Source organism: Anabrus simplex, chromosome 1 (genome assembly GCF_040414725.1).
Source record: "Anabrus simplex isolate iqAnaSimp1 chromosome 1, ASM4041472v1, whole genome shotgun sequence".
NCBI classification, from domain to species: Eukaryota; Metazoa; Arthropoda; class Insecta; order Orthoptera; family Tettigoniidae; genus Anabrus; species Anabrus simplex.
Window position 1 is genome coordinate 1,525,692,668 of NC_090265.1, and position 16,046 is coordinate 1,525,708,713.

Below are 16,046 nucleotides of genomic sequence, written 5' to 3' on the forward strand. Positions count from 1 at the left end.
GCTGGAGGATGTGTGCACTATCGTTTGACTATGTTGTTGCAATAGAATGGAGCACCACCACATTCGACTCTGCCGGTTCGTCACCATCTGAACGAGAACTACAAGGGAAATGGATAGTACGAGGAGGCCCCGTTCCTTGGGCCACCAGATCACCGGATTTAATGACGTTAGACTTTTTCTTGTGGGGACATTTGGTGAACGTCGTTTACACTCAAGAGCCGGAAAACTCGACCAGCTCCGGCAACTCATCACGGACGCTTGCAGAGCACCCGGAATGCTTCAGCGCGCAAGACGATCTATTGGACACCGGGCTCGAATGTGCATAAACCAAAACGGTCATCACATCGAGTATTTGCTGCGATAAAAAGTGTCAGGACAGTTGTGTTCCAGTCCGCCTCTGTTCTGTAGTGGTTATTGTAATTAGCTGCCGCCCCCGGAGGCCCGGGTTCGATTCCCGGCTCTGCCACGAAATTTTTAAAGTGGCACGAGGACTGGAACGGGGTCCATTCGGCCTCGGGAAGTCAAATGAGTTGAGGGGTGTTCGATTACCTGCTCAGCCATCCTCGAAGTGGTTTCCCACTTCTCTCCAAGCAAATGCCTAAGGCCACGGCCGATTCTTTCCCTCTTCCTTCTCTATCCCTTCCTATATTCCCATCCCCTGACAAGGCCCTTATTCAGCATAGCAAGTGAGGCCGCCTGAGCGAGGTACTGGTCATTCTCGCCAGTTGTATCTCCAGACCTAAAGTCCCTCGCTGAGTCCGAGGAAAAAACCAACCCTGGACGATAAGCAGATTAAGAAAGAAAGAAAGAAAGAAAGAAAGAAAGAAAGTTGTGTTTCTATTATTCCCGGTCTGTATGTGTCCGGCCTGCGAACTGATCGGCTCTTCTTAGGGTCACAAACACATTCATTCCCACACAATTTGAATGAAAGCGGGTATTGAACTTACATTGCGTGCGGTACGTTTTAAACAAATATTTAAAAAAGGATTATTCCTCGCCCCGTACTCGAACCTCCCACTTGGCATCCCAGCCCGCTCCGCCACGCCTTTACTAACTACGCTATGGCTTACTGAACAGGTTATAGCAAGTATTAGGTTTACTGCGGTCACAGTATCAATTTAGTGTTTCGCCGGACTGTCAGGTTCGTATATGATCTAGAAGGCACACGCATGCCTTTCAGTGTTTAATACGAGTATAACATTACGGCGTCCTATCATGGTGAGGTGGTAAATACCAAGCTATCCGGTTGTGTTGTCTGAGCATACCGGCAGGACAGATGTTTTCAGGATGAAATGAATATTGTGGGTTGCATAAAACTACATTGGAAGGGTGGCTGAATCACGCTGTATAATTCCTTGTACAAAGTTGCCCTCCAGGATTTATTTTAGTGTATTTGAATAAATTAGTTTTTCTTCAATGCATCGTTCTTCTTCTTCTTCTTAATCTGTTTACCCTCCAGGGTCGGTTTTTCCCTCGGACTCAGAGAGGGTTCCCACCTCTACCGCCTCAAGGGCAGTGTCCTGGATTTTCAGACTTTGGGTCGGGGATACAACTGGGGAGAATGACCAGTACCTCGCCCAGGCGGCCTCACCTGCTATGCTGAACAGGGGTCTTGTGGAGGGGTGGGAAGATTGGATGGGATAGGCAAGGAAGAGGGAAGGAAGCGGCCGTGGCCTTAAGTAAGGTGCCATCCCTTCATTTGCCTGGAGAAGTGGGAAACCACGGAAAACCACTTCCAGGATGGCTGAGGTGGGAATCGAACTCAACTCTACTCAGTTGACCTCCCGAGGCTGAGTGTATCCCGTTCCAGCCCTCATATCACTTTTCAAATTTCGTGGCAGAGCCGGAAATCGAACCCGGACCTCCAGGGGTGGCAGCTAATCACGCTAACCACTACACCACGGAGGCGGACCAATACATCGTTTTATTTCAAAACTTCGTTTTACATCATCGTACACCCTGACATAAAATTTTGAAGAAGTGGTCTTGTTCCTGAGGTAAGAAGATAATAGGTAGGCCTAAATAATTAGCTCTACTGACTGGAGAAGCCTACCTTCAAAATGTACTGTTTCTATACATCGAATTTTTAACAATGTAGGACTACTCTCTAATAATTCATTTATTCAGTCCTATTAATATTATGTGTAAAATTCTCTGATTACAAAGAATCTATTCAAGCGTAGCAGTTCCATTAACACCTCCGGTAACAAATTTTCCTATCCTTTGCTCTTCAGATCACTACCGGCAAGCGGCCAGGTTAGTTCTCTCAGAACAATAAGACTACCTTTTCAAAATCCAGTACATTATTGTCCTCATCTTATTCATTCATCTCCTTCACCTGCATAACCAATTTGTTACCCAGAATGATTCAATCCACCCTCATCTACCGATCCGACTTCTTTCTTCTTTTCGCTGCCGCTTCCAAACTTAAGTACTCCACAACCCCCACCTCGCATATGCTGTCTCGTTTATTCAATCCATTGCTATCGATTGCAATTCTCCCTCTCTCCAGACATCATTCTCTCTCACTTTCTCTTTTGTCCGGGCCGTCTGCCTTTGTTCCCCTTGTATTTCGTCAGCCGAATGAAGCAGCAACTGTCACGCAGAAAATGGCGTCTCTTTATCTAACCTCAAGAAAAGAAGAAAACTGTTATTTCCTGCTCTTCACTCTCACCCCCACCTCCTTCCCCTACCCATTCCTCTCGTTCCCGGAGGCTGGCAAAATGGGAAAGAGCGATTGTAACCACGTGTAAAGTGGTGTTGGACGACGAGAAGCAGGCCTGTCATGTCTTTTCTGTTCGGACAGGTTGTTAAACATTTCCGACAACATTGTCTGAGTGATTTCTGATTCATCTCGGCAAAAGGACGTTTCCTAGATGCACTGGTGGACTTGAAACCAACGATAAGCAACTTGCTTCTGTCAATGAGACCTGCTCCAACCTAAAACGTGTGAGGCTGCACATATTCTTACTCTCAAGTGGGCTTTAAATAATCCGTATTATCTATGATAAAAAGGAAGCCAAATGTATATCAGTACATTCCTGAAACTCCGCCTGCGGCTTTCTGTCACTTGTCACAGACCAGAGCAAAATATAACTTTCACTGACGTCTCAGTCTGTATGGAAGCTGCTAATATATGGGTGGTGTTGAGTAATGCTATTCAAAACACGATTATTGCGTCAGGGAGCTATAATAGGTGCTGATCGTAGGGCCAGTCATGCTGCAATAGCACTTCATGGTCACTGAGAAATTCAAGGGTAAACTACCTCACTCCCCATCTTGGCTAGTAAGCCTCATTATGGCGCCACCACTGATTTTTTGGTGGTGCAATTTGAGTATTAAACCAGCATCAAGGATGATGACTTTACGGGTTCTGAAACGTCCCTATCTACATCTTTGAAATTTATAGAATTTTTGGAATCTCTTTTAAGTTCATGGAACTAGAACTGAGTGACGTTTTTGGCTTGAATATGATTTATAATTTCGTTTTTCTTAAAGCCATTTTTGGAAGGAACACGTTTTGTGTAAATCTCTCTAATCTAGACAATGAAAAACATAATTTAATACTATTTTGATTCAGTAGATTTTTATAACTATTGTGTAAAGAAGTTGTAACAGAATTCGAACTGGGCTGTGTCGGGGTCACGGTCGAATACTTTGACGTAAGGAATCTGTCGCGTGATGGATACTATCGAAATAAAGTATCAAATCGGTATCGGTTTGCAATGTTTTAATATCATATGCAGAAAAGCACCTACTCGTATTCAAAGCCATGAATTCCAAATAATTTTCCAACAGTGGGGCAGCAGATGTGCTGGGTCTCCTGTAGCGCGATGCTCAGTAACCTTAAGCTTGAGACGCTCCTGATGGACCTAAGCCTTTTGACGCAAAACATTGAGGAGTTTGGATGTTTTGGATCTCTGAGAAGATACTTTATTCTTTCGAATGCGTTTTAGATCATTTCAGAACTATTTACTGTCCACATATCGCGCCATTTTACAAAAGAAGAAAACTAATCACACAACAATTTTCTCAAATGTTCACTCATTGATTTTATTTTTGACGTACACCAGTGGAGCCCAAACAACACCTCACATGACATGCTACCACACCCCCGAGTCCAGAACTACGCTAATTATTAACAGTGCGTCACAGCGATTTTAGCACCTAAAGATGACAACAGAATTACATCACCTGATGACGTCATACCGAAATAGGACTCCTTTTTACTAAATACTATGGTTATCTTTCCTTAAAATGAGATATTTACCACCGCCCAGAGATTGTTTTGATTTGACAATTTTCATGCTTTTGTAACGATCACTAGCCCGAGTACGTTTCCAAAATCATTCACCTATTGTACGTCAAAATGTAAATATTATCCGTTCAGTAGTTCATTCGATTGAATACGTATTGTACGGAAAACGTGAAATCCTATAAATTACGATCGTATTTCCTTATGAACCATTCATAAATTGAAGCACTTCAATTGCTGACGAATAATTTCAACGACAATAGTACCAACGTAAAGAATGAATTTTCTCTACAAATCTGTGGAAACCGAAACCTCTGTATCAATTGATTTCAAAAATGTTTTCAGTAAGAACCACGTGAAAATAATTATAATAACTTTTAACTACAATTTGATAAACGTTCGAAACTTGATTGTAGAAAGAATTTCTTACCTTTTGATAAACCAAACCCATCACAAAATTTCAAATTAAATTGTAGGGCGAAAATCTGTGTATACATACTCTATTTTCAGAATTCCATAGAATTATAACGTCAAATTTCCGTGGCCAAAGTGAGAGCTTTTTGTGAGATTTGTAAAAAATGCTTCTGGAATAATTTCATAGCTCGCCGGTTGTCTGGAAAATAATTATTGTATCAGTAGTCAAAGTTGCGTTGTAGAGCTCGATTTAAATCACGTTTGATATGGGATTCTTCAGGCATATTCCTACGGCGTAGTGCCATTTTATAATTTATTACGATATTTTTCATCTCTGGAATAGTAGCGGGTATGTAACCTTTTACCATATGCACGGTCATATGGGGACCAATTGACCTATCATTACTGAAATAGAACAAGATTGCACTGAACGTTATTTTCATAAAAGCTGAAGAGTATTTTGGCAGAAAGTTCATACGGGAGATCCAAACTCTAACGCAAATAATGCTACTATTATTGAAAAAATCATACTTCAGTAAATTCAGTTATTGGTTAGTCAGAAGAGTATATGTTTCTCGCCGGAAACCTGGGGACCGAACTACATGCCCAATTTACTAAATTTCTTTAAATTCAGTATACATCATGGCTTTATAATGGTGTCTCATGACACGCATCCGACTCGTTGGCTGAATGGTCAGCGTACTGGCCTTCGGTTCAGAGGGTCCCGGGTTCGATTCCCGGCCGGGTCGGGGATTTTAACCTTCATTGGTTAATTCTAATGGCCCGGGGGCTGGGTGTTTGTGTTGTCTCCAACATCCCTGCAACTCACACACCACACATAACACTATCCTCCACCACAATAACACGCAGTTACCTACACATGGCAGATGCCGCCCACCCTCATCGGAGGGTCTGCCTAACAAGTGCTGCACTCGGGTAGAAATAGCCACACGAAATTATTAATGACACGCATCTCATTAAATCTATAAAGAGGTACGTAGGACTAAAATATCAAAAATCATTGTTCTGCTTTTCATCATATATACCCAGAGAAGCGAGGATTAGAGATTTTGGGCATTTCATTTTGAATATTTCTGGTCTAGTTAGCCTATAGTTAGCTCCAGAATCGCAAAGGTCTGAAGTTATCGGCCGCGTTCTTAACAAAAGTACAGCCCCAACTTTTTCACAGTGTGAAAATGGGAAACCACGGAAAGCCATATTCACGGCTCCCGACAGTGGGATTCGAACCAACCATTTCCCGAATGCAAGATCACAGCTGCGCGGCCAACTCACTTGGTATGGTTAGCTCTCTGTTCCGGTAACTATATACATCCTTCATATTTATTTCATATTTTATTCTTCGGGATGATAGCTCTAGTGTGTAGTCGTGTGCAGTGTTGCCAACGTAGCGGATTTTCCGCTAAATTAGGCGGAATTAGGAGACTGTCAGCGGAGAAATATATTATTTAGCGGACAGCAGATTTTTGGCGGAATTCTAGATTTATTATAGCGGAATTTAGTGTTTTGTCCATTTTATGTTTTTTTAAAAATTTGTACTTCAGTCTATCTCCAAGCTATTCCGTATTTCTTATCAGGAGCTACCAGTCACATGATAAAAACATGTTATTTGATGTTATAAATCAAGGTATCATAAACTTGTATTGCGTGGGGAAAGGGTACTTTTCTCTTAGTTGACGAATGACGACAGATAATGAAACTGTGAGAGAGTAGCATTTATATTTATGCTATGAAGGAAGACCGTTTAATGAACTGGTCTGTTCTGTGTGTGGCCCTTGGGGTAGAGGATTCACCTAGTTTGCACCCGGCAGTAAAACGCCTACAAGTTTTAGCTTGCCGCCTCGCAGGCAAGGGGTTAATTCCAGTGAAAATCTCAGATCAGGTGAGTGCAGACATTTATTATTATTATTATTATTATTATTACTATTATTATTTCTCATTTTATTGCTCATTATTTGAGATCGGATTTCTTGGCGGAATTTTAGCGGATTTTTAGTAGTATTTAGCGGATCTTGAAAATATAAGTTGGCAACAATGGTCATGTGTGCCATGTGTGTATCAACTGGACACGCTTTTGTGAAACTATATCTCAAAGTATTCAAAATATTCTCTATCTATCCAACTAATTGTCGTGAGACACGTTCACCCTCCTTCTTATCCTCAAAAAACATTAAATACTCGCTTAATTTGCAGGACACAAAGGGTATGCCTATGAAGCAAGTGCAACGACAGCTGATACAGTTACAACGGAAACATTAACAAAGGACGTAACTGAAGAGAAGTAAAATGATAACTAAGACGTCGGGGAAATGCGGAGGAGTAGGAGAAGGAAGATGTAGAAGAATTGTTATATTTCGTTCAGAGTGAGTATCTGTAAGTTGTTGGAGTTGTGAATTTGTTCTAAGAGGACGATAGGCATGAAGTAGCAACGCGAATCTATTTTTTTTTTTTTTGCTAGTTGCTTTACGTCGCGCCGACACAGATAGGTCTTATGGCGACGATGGGACAGGAAAGGCCTAGGAATGGGAAGGAAGCGGCCGTGGCCTTAATTAAGGTACAGCCCCAGCATTTGCCTGGTGTGAAAACGGGAAACCGCGGAAAACCATCTTCAGGGCTGCCGACAGTGGGGTACGAACCAAATCTAATTATTAACCCACGAGTTAATTATTACTTTTAAGAATCTTTATCAAGAAAGCAGCTGAAAGCTAATGAAAGTGACTTAGTATTATGCATTAAATGATTAAATAACACCTAAATTTGTATGTTTACTCCGATAAACTGTAAATTTAGAGTCTACTTCATTTTCAAGTAGTGAGGGAGTGACGACTACACTATAATCATTGCCTAGCAACGTAAGCTACACACCTTAGTTATTATTCAACACTTGATTCATTAATGCATTAACCGAATTTTAATGTAATTATATCCATATGCACGGTTATTCGCTACCTAACAGTTCCACCATCAGCTACTGAGGAATCCAGGACATAAGGAGAAAGGTAAACTAGGGTAATGAAGAGTAAAGTACTTCCCTATTGTTTTCCTCATTGAGCCTGAATGTACTGTTACATATCAGTTTGACAAGCCCACTACAATATGTACACAAACAGATTCTGTAGGTGACAACATTCTCTACAGGCACTGGCTAAGTAAGACTACTAGCGTCGCTCAAATCATCACCACTCTACTACTACAACTACTAGTACTACACTTTTTACCACTACTATGTCTTCTAAGACATTAAGATAGTCGGACTGACCATCGGAGGATTTGGCACTAAAACATTAAGATTCCCTATCATATGCCGTGATTTCGCGATCCGCAACTGTCCTCACGGGATCAGCCGTCACCTCGTGTAGGCAATTCCTTAGAAAGTGGTATAATTTTAGAGTGATCATTTCCCCATACCCTTCTCAAAATATGTACATAGGTGTACGTATTACATAGCCTACGCGTTTTGGCAAGCTTTTACTCGCAAATAAATCTTGTGATCAAGGAAGCATTAAACTAATACAACGGTCAAGTTCAAGATGGGACACATTATTGCTATTGCAGCAGTTCCTACTCGTGGATTAATAATTGACCTTACTATTAGAACCGAGGCTTCTAGGACTAACCAGTGGGTGATATTTGTAGAAAAGCGTGACGCCTACGTATTCACAATTCCACGGTATCAAGAGAAGTATAACGTCTATAGAAGTAGTGGGTCTTGTGGCTGAAACTAAAGGCATAATTACAGCCTGATTTGCTCAGTTTCGTTTTATTTCCATTTTTTACAATTTTGGAATCTTCCGTGGCCTTGTTAAGGTACAGCCCCAGCATTTGCCTGGTGTGAAAATGGGAAAACACGGAGAACCATCTTTAGGTCTGCCGACAGTGTGGTTCGAACCCACTATCTCCCGAATACTGGATACTGGCCGCACTTAAGCGACTGCAGCTATCGAGCTCGGTGTGACCTCAATTAAAGCTGATGGGAAACCACGGTAAACCCTCATTAGGGCTGTCGATATTGGGGTTCGAACCCACTATCTCACAAACCGCTCAGCCATTTGCTTTGTTTGCACAGTTCTATAAACTGCTCAGACTGAATAGTGACCTTGGCGACTTCAAAGGGTTAAATTGCTGTTCTGAATCATTTGTATAAGAGTTATGAGTTGCATGCGGAACAGTTGACTGTTCTCGAACACATCTCTCCCACACAATCTCGGTTATAAGACGTATTTTATGTTTTGAATGCTTTGTCTACGGGACAGCCGTTGGTTAAATGAATCTGCGAGTGATTTCATATTGCAAGTTTAAATAAAAATGTTACAAGAAAAAGTGATTAAAGAATCTTGATCTGCTGTATTACACGATATGTAAAAGTTATATAGATGACTGAATAATTTTTTTACCCCATTACCCTATCCTAAGCTCGTGAGCGCCTTGACAGGATGCTTCAACAGGCTATATAAAATCCCATGTTAAAATTTGCAGAACATGTGCTATAGGCACATACTTATTTGGCCTGTCTCATGGATTATTTTTGAAAGTCTCTCTGTTTACTGTTAGGAGGTATTGCATGATGTAGAAGTTCCTCCCCATTTTACTGCTTTGATAAAAGGCTTATATGAAAACAACAGCACCTAAATCAAGCTGGACTGTGGCTTATAAGAGGCCTTCAGAGTGTCGAAAGGAATGAGAAAAGGTAGTATCCTGTCCTCCTTGTTGTTCAACATATACGGGGAATATATAATGCGAAATGCTCTGGACAGCTGGCTTGGTGCAGTGTCAGTTGGAGGAAGGATGTTTGCTGATGATGCTATTCTATTGGCAAGTAACGGAGATGAACTTGCTGAATTGTTGCAGCTGGTAGAAAATGAGTCTTCAGTTTAGATTCGAAGCAGTCGCAGCAAATCCAAGGTGATAGTTGTTGATAGAGGAAAGGAGCTGTAATTTAGTGGTCTTCTAGTAGGCCTAGATGTTGTTAATGAATTCGTTTCCTTGCTGAACAACACCGAAAGCTGCTGGTAAATGATGCTACGAATACTTTGGACGGCGAAAAGATCTAACTCCTCTTACAATCTAAGAGCTCCGGATCCCGAAGTGAATTTCAGCCGGTTTAAAGCCACGTGCAGATTTAGCAACAGCACCCCGCAAAGGCCTTCTGAATTCGCCCTGCAAAGTTATCTGATTGGCTAACTTCAGCTGCTGATAAAATGACAACTGAACGATATGTCGAATTATACGTTCAAATTATTCATAAGTGTGACCAACCCTCTAACGCTTGTTTATCCAGTTTACGTTGTTTGCGACCATCCTGTATATACACTCATCTTCATTAAAACAGAACACCTTGAAAGACTAGAGATATCATCACAATGTGCTTCAAAAAGCAACTTTTACTTGGCTACTTCACCTTTCTTTGTATGCCTAGGCTATCCTTCAAGCTACAGATATACATTAATTTTTTTTTTTTTTTTTTTGCTTTTACTAGGTACATCAAGAATTATTATCGTCGTCATCGTCATTCACCCGAGTCGCAGTTTGCAATCTTCGTCTACGTTGAACGTGCACATCTTAAGGTATGTTAAGATCATTAGCATGTTCTACAGGAACGATTAGCATTTCAGTCACCTAGGTGCCTAGTAGGCACTGGGTACACCATGGGTAATGATAACTTGTTCCATGCGTGATAGCATCGACGCGTATTACGAGCGAATGGCGTCCTGGGATATAGCCATCCATGCTGTATTCACCTGGTTCCACAGTTAATCTTCGGTGGTTGGCATTGCGTGATAGCGCCGCACCCGTCGTTTCACCACATCCCACACATTTTCGATTGGCGACAAGTTCCGGTGATCGGGAGGGCCAGGGCAACAGTCTGCCAACCTGTGACAACAAGAAGGTACGTGTTCGTGTAGCAACATGTGGTTGCGCATTGCCCTGCTGAAATATGGCGTCTAGCGTGTCGTGCAGGAACAGTATGGCTACGGGTCACAGGTTGTCATTTAAGTAGGTCAAACCTGTCGCAGTGCCCTGGACACACACCAAATGTGATTTTTGGTTGTACCCAATAACACCCCACAGAATAAGGCCTTGAGTTGGCGCTGTATGTCTTGTGAGAATGCACTTAATGTGATGCCTCTCCCCCTGTCTGCGGCGAACCAAAATGCGGCCATCATTTTCAAACAAACAGAATTTGGATTCGTCCAAAAACACTATATGCTGCCATTCCTGTCCCTAGTGACGTCGTTCCATACACCATTGCAGTCTACCATGTGTATGCACATTAGTCCAAGGTAGGCGGAGAAGTGGACGGCGCGCCGGTAACCCGGATCGTAATAAACGGTGACGTACTGTCACTCCTGACAGTGTACGGCGTGTTACACTGTTCCACTGTTGCACCAGAGCTGAGGAGGACGCAGATCTGTCCTGCAATGTCATTCGAATGAGGTGTCGATCTTCTCGGGGGTGGTAAGGGTTGTACGACCAGACCCATCTCGTCGTGTTCTACGGCCTTCTGTGAACCATTCTGTACAGATCCGTTGCACTGCCGACACACTTTGTCCCACACGAGCAGCAATTTTCCGGATGTATGCATCACGTTCTCCCATACCAATAATGCGCCCTCTTTCAAACTCACTCATTTGACGGTACGGTTCTCAAATACGTCTGCGAGGCATCCTGAGTGTCTGCTCAAGTCACACTTATGCATTACTTTTGGTTTATAACAACGACGAAAGCCTCAGACACATTTTACCAGTCGGTGGCGGTGCGCCGAGATATCGATGTGGACCTTGAACCTGAGGGCTGACAAGGTTCAAATGCTACTCATTTATTCAGAACATACCAATACACATGTCCTGTCAATATGAAATTCCTATCTCTAATCTGTCAAGGTGTTCTGTTTTTCGTGAACATGAGTGTACTTACCTGAACTTACTAATTTACTTTAACCGACGCGAACTTTCTTTGACCGGTCAAGTATGCAGCCTACGTGACACAAACGTTGTGCACGCTGCTTACAGCACGAAGTATTTCATTGCTTGGAGATTTGCTTTTTAACAAGGACTCTAGACTAAAATTGGAGGGACACTTCTCATCCTAAGTAATGTCGTCATAGGAACTCCTCGCTTTCAAGGTCTATGATTACACGTATTACATCAAGTCCGGGTCCTCAGCTTTTGTAGTGCCTATGTAATGTTCAATCCTTTTGCCTTCCAATCTCCCTCCCGAAGCCCACCTCTTCTCTCATCCTTGAGAATATTCATTATACTGGGGAAGAGGCGGCTTAAATTAATCTAAAACTTGGTTTAATCGCTTATTTTCATGTTTGAAGAAATTTGTGGTCGAGATAATGAGAATTTTAGAAGCCGACAAGATGAAACAAATTCTCGAAAATGAAATCTGTATTTCACTTCTGTAATATGTTGGCAAGGATTCGCGCGGCTATTGAACGCTAAACGTCTCGGTGGGTAAGAGAGCGAGAGAAAGAGTGTGGCACAAATTATTCGGATTTACACCTCACTAGCTATCTACATACTGCTTCCGCAGGCTACAACGCATGGGTTGTTTCTAGTGACACTGAATAAGAAAACATTTAATCTATTTTAAGTATCTACCATTCTTTCTTAATCTGTTTACCCTCGAGGGTTGGTTTTCCCTCGGACTCAGTGAGGGGTCCCCACCTCTACAGCCTCAAGGGCATTGTTCTGGAGTGTGAGACATTGGGTCGGGGGATACAACTGGGGAGGATGACCAGTACCTCGCCCAGGCGGCCGCACCTGATATGCTGAACAGGGGCCTTGCGGGGGGATGGGAAGATTGGAAGGGATAGATAAGGAAGAGGCAGGAAGCCCCCGTGGCCTTAAATTACGTACCATCCCGGCATTTGCCTGGAGGAGAAGTGGGAAACCTCGGAAAACCACTTTCAGGATGGCTGATGTGGGAATCGAACCCACCTCTACTCAGTTGACCTCCCGAGGCTGAGTGGACCCCGTTCCAGCCCTCGTACCACTTTTCAAATTTCGTGGCAGAGCCGGCAATTGAACCCGGACCTCCGGAGGTGGCAGCTAATCACACTAACCACTACACCAGAGAGGCAGACTTAAACATCTACATTTGATTTGTAATGTGGTTTTCTGTAGTCATGTCATAGTTTGTGAACACTATGCAAAGGGTGAGTAGTTTAGGATAGAGACCTCCTAGTTAGTTAACAGTGAACAAAGGTTACGTGGTCCAGTAGGTTGAGTGGTTGTCCGGCCGTGCGGTGTAGAGCTCAACGCGTCCGCCTGCCACCCGGCTGCCCCGGTTTCGATTCCCGGTTGGGTCAGGGGTTTTTAATTGTAAATGATTAATATCCCTGGTCTGCGGACTGGGTGTTTGTGTCATCCTTAACGTTCCTTTCCTCACATTAAACTTCCGCAATTTGCCAATACACGCAGGTTCATAACATATGGTGCAAGTAGAGGCAAAATATTTTCTAGGTCGACGCCCCGAGAAAATAGATTTTTATTTTTAAAATAAGGTAGAGTGGTTTAGGATAATAACATTATACTGTAGTTCGTTCGTGGATTTTGGTCTTCATTCTTACATTAGCTGACACACTTTAGACTTTCGTGGGGATTAACCGTTTGACTGGTCCGTCAGAGACGATGCTATTTACCGCAGCAGACTGCGTGCGTGGAGCGTTGAAACGGCGAATCCATTTACTGTGAGGTCGTTTAGGTACCATCCTAAAGCGAGATGTACTGGATCCGTTTCCTGCTGTACATACACCAGTATGACCACCAATAAAGAACAGCTCTCGTACAGACTCCTTAATTTCACTGCTCAAAGTATGTGTGTGTAATTTCCTTGTTTTTGTACCAGTACTGTGAATATAATGTTGATTCTGGTGTAAGAATGTGATGGCGTTATCTTAAAGCATACCTCACCCAAAGTACTGACCCTTGAACGCGTGTGAACACTGTTTCAGGAACATTACCTACGACGAGCGTTGCGCCAGAGGCTACTACACCATCTGCAGACGCCTCACATCATTTTACAGGTGGCTAGTGATGGGGTTGGGATGTGCTCTATTATCCCCACACTTCCTCGGCATAAACTTATGTGATATTCATTTGATACTGAAGATGAGGGAACCGCTGTTCCCAGAGTTCTGCAGGCGATACACCGCTCCATTTGCACCATCGAGAGAACAAGCACTGCTACACGGATATTATGACTTCCACATCTCTGGCAACGGGTTCTTCACCAGTGTTGAAAGGTCTATAAATAAAAAAATGCGTAAATTGTATGTAAAAATATTGGGAGTTTTTATGAAAATTTCGGTGTATTCTCTAGGTCCGCCTCTGTGGTGTAGTGATTAGAATGATTAGCTGCCACCCCCGGAGGCACGGGTTCGATTTCCGGTTCTGCCACGAAATTTGAAAAGTAGTACGAGGACTGGAACGGGGTCCACTCAGCCTCGGGAAGTCAACTGAGTAAAGGTGGGTTCGATTCCCACCTCAGCCATCCTGGAAGAGGTTTCGCGTGGTTTCCCACTTCTCCTTCAGGTAAATGCCGGGGTGGTACCTAACTTAGGCCACGGCCGCTTCCTTCCCTCTTCCTTGTCTACCCCTTCCAATCTTCCCAACCCCCCGCAAGGGCCCTGTTCAGCATAGAAGATACTGGTCATCCTTCCCAGTTGTATCCCCCGACTTATAGTCTGAATTTCCAGGACACTTCCCTTGTGACGGTAGAGGTGGGATCCCTCGCTGAGTCCAAGGGAAAAACCGACACTAGAGGGTAAACAGATAAAGAAGAAGAAGAAGTTCCTCGAGCACCGAAATGTTGTAATATGCCTAAATTACAGAATACAAAAGTCATGTTGTTAAGAAAAAATATACAATTCCACACACCCGTGTTCTCTGGCCACTCTATACTTCTTCTTCTTCTACTTCTCTTTTTCCCCACCATTTCTGTAGATGTAGTTATTCACGAGGCGTAGAAAAAGTGTGTCAGTTTTGAAGTCGTAGCAGGATACAGATTTTGTGTTATACATGCAGGTCGGGGATTTACCTTCGAATGATGCAGCCAAGCGTGAGTTTTGAGCTGAATAAGAGAGGAGAGATCACGTAATGTTTGCTGCTGTGGTGTAGTGGTTAGTGTGATTAGCTGCCACCCCCGGAGGGCACGGTTCGAAATTTGAAAATTTGAAAAAATCGTACGAGAGCTGGAACGGGGTCCATTCAGCCTCGGGAGTTCAACTGAGTAGAGGTGGGTTCGATTCCCACCTCAGCCATCCTGGAAATGGTTTTCAGTGATTTTCCACTTCTCCTACAGACAAATGCCTGGATGGTACCTAACATAAGGCCACGACCGCTTCCTTTTCTCTTTTTCGTCTATCCCTTCCTATATTCCCATCTCCCCGCAAGGCCCCTGTTCAGCATAGCAAGTGAGGTCGCCTGGGCGAGGTTCTGGTCATCCTCCGCAGTTGTATCCCTCGACCAAATGTCTCACACTCCAGGACACTGCCCTTGAGGCGGTAGAGGTGGGATCCCTCACTGAGTCCAAAGGAAAAACGTAATTCGAGTATAAAATGAATCACCTAACGAGTGATGTTATCGATAAAACGTCGCACAGTTATACGAGAAAAGAGATTTTTGGCACAAATAGCCTATATTATGTACCATTAATCATTATTATTAACTTCCCTTAAATTTGGATTAGAAGAAATTCGGGAGATTTTTGTTATTTCGGGTTTTCTGGTGTGTTGCAAAAAAATCGGGAGATCTCCTCATTTCGGAAGACCTGCCAGTACTGTTCTTCAAAATGATGTAGTCTACAAAGAGGGATTGTAGACGTGTATCGGCTGCAAACAATTCTATAGTTTCCATTGATAAAGGAACAGCCCTCGTATATTCCGTCCATTCCCAAGGCTATGTTGTTATTTCCTCTAAATCCTCCTGGCTTCTTATTCTTCCTCTCTTAACCGAGCAAGTGGTCACGCGGCTATCAGCTTGTATTCAGGAGATAGTAGGTTTGAATCCCATTGTCGGCAGCCGTGAAGATGTTTTTCCGTGGTTTCCCATTTTCACACGAGGCAAATGCTTTTATTGTACCATAATTAAGGCCATGGCCGCTTCCTTCTCACTCCAAGCCCATCGTCGGCATAAGACCAGTCTGTGTCAGTGCGACGTAAAGCAAATTGTAAAAAAAGAAGAAGAAAAAGCCTTCAACCGAGCAAGCTTTTCCATTATTTGACCAAAATAATGATAAAAGTAACATATTTTGAACAGTTCGTAACTATAGCTTAGTGAGCGAATTACCAAATAACAACATTTTATGCTGCTGGCAATTTTTAACATAATTGGAGGAATTCATATGAAAAAGA